Consider the following 1,879-nt stretch of genomic DNA (forward strand, 5'->3'; position numbering starts at 1 on the left):
ACTGTTTGCAGAGAAGGAGGACAATTACGATATTGTCTCTGCACCTTGGGTTCGTACACTAGACATCGGAGTCAGTGGCCCGAGTCGACTACAACCGATTCATCCCCCGTCTGGAAACGGGAGGTAAGATTCTAAACACTCGCGAATCCCCTGTCAGCGAGTTACTGGACTCCTTCGTATGCATATATGTTGAGGACTGAATACGGACATTTATTTTTCTAGTAAAGGGCAAGGCCTGGCCATACAAGATAAGGGTTCGGATTTCATCACCGTTCTCTTCTTGCCCGCTTTAGGAACACGTAACCTACGCGAACCTAAGCCTAAAATTTTGACTAGAACGAGACCGATAGGGTAACGAGCTTAACAGGAAAGTCATTCGAAAAATATTGGTTACTCTTTTAAGCATACTTCGAAGTTCTTGACGGTTTCTGTAAGTTGAATGCGTGACTGCGCCGCCTTGTAATACCGGTGAGGCCTTGGGTATCAAAGCTCCACCGAGCTTCCCTCGCCTCTATTCAACTTACGTTAACTCGGATTGATTCCAGAGGGGTTTGCTTAAATTGTAACGAATTCCCGTTCGAAGGATTAGAAGCTGGTCTAGAAACAATCTAAGTGGAGCCATCATGCTTTTTGTTTGCTAGAAATCAATAGGTTTGATTTGGTTGAGTCGGCCTTGATCTGTGTTTGCTTACCCTTCCAATTTAGAAAATTCTATTGTATGCCTGAACGTAAAAGAGACGCACTAGGTAGATTTGTTAAAGAGAAACCTAGTAGTTCGAAGCGTCTCGATTACCTTAATCTAGAAAGTCCGACTTTTGAAGAGTCTTTTGAACGTCCTTTGACTGAGGAGAGAATCCTGTTGCTCCGATAGCGCCAGAAATGGCAACTTTGAAAGCTTTGTTGAATCCAACTAGGACTACTCGTCCTTCGTGTATTAAGTTAGCTGAAACGGAGGCACCCTATGAACTGAAACCTGGGACCTTACAGATGCTCCCAATCTTTTTAGGGAAAGAAAATGAAAACCCTTATTACCATGTTAGGGATTTTGAGGAAATTTGTAGTACTCTAAGAATTAGAGGCTTAGATGATGATGCTTTGAAACTTAGGTTATTCCCATTTTCCCTGAAAGATAAGGCCAAGTCGTGGCTGTATAGTTTGGACTCCGAGTCAATTGAGACATATGAACAACTTACATCTGCCTTTTTCAATAAGTTTTTCCCTAGGCACAAAACATCGTCTATTAGGACGCAAATATGCACATTTTCACAACAAGAGGGAGAATCTTTATATAGGTATTTGGAAAGGTTCAATGATTTATTATCCCAGTGTCCTCATCATGGTTTAGAAAAGGTTAGGCTAGTTCAGATCCTTTATGAGGGTTTAGATTATTCCACAACGACCATGGTTGAGTCTCTATGCACTGGTGGATTTGAAAACCAAACTGTTGATGCGGCGATGGAATTTTTTAATGAAATCGCCGAAAAAACCCAGCAATGGGAAAATAGTAGGGCACCCCAGAAAACAATTCTTTTAAGTAGAGGAAACGTTAATAGGGTAGAAGGAGGCTATGAATCAGATGCCAAAATTGCTGCTATAGCAAAAAGGTTAGAAGCCTTAGAAGTGGGCCAGACTAGTGGTAGAGTGGAGCCTTTTTGGGAAGGCCAGAATATTGAAGAGCAGCCAATGCTCTTTATAATAACACTAGATTTGATAACCGTCAAAAGATTGACCCATATTCAGAAACCTATAATCCTGGTTGGAGAAACCATCCGAACCTTTCGTGGTCTAAGGGCCAAAGTCAAGGTCAGTTTAGTAATTCTAATGCTCCCCCAGGTTTTGGCTATACTAAGAATCCTTCAGGACTAGCTCAGTTTCAGAA

At 41.8% G+C, this 1,879-nt stretch overlaps 1 pseudogene; it reads right to left on the bottom strand.

Annotated features, from left to right (window-relative positions):
- Window positions 1-1,243: 1,243 nt before the first annotated feature.
- On the bottom strand, window positions 1,244-1,343 carry LOC113307200 (annotated as a pseudogene).
- Between the last annotated feature and the right edge of the window lie 536 nt (window positions 1,344-1,879).

The sequence above is a fragment of the Papaver somniferum genome, chromosome 8, assembly GCF_003573695.1.
Source record: "Papaver somniferum cultivar HN1 chromosome 8, ASM357369v1, whole genome shotgun sequence".
Lineage (NCBI taxonomy): Eukaryota > Viridiplantae > Streptophyta > Magnoliopsida > Ranunculales > Papaveraceae > Papaver > Papaver somniferum.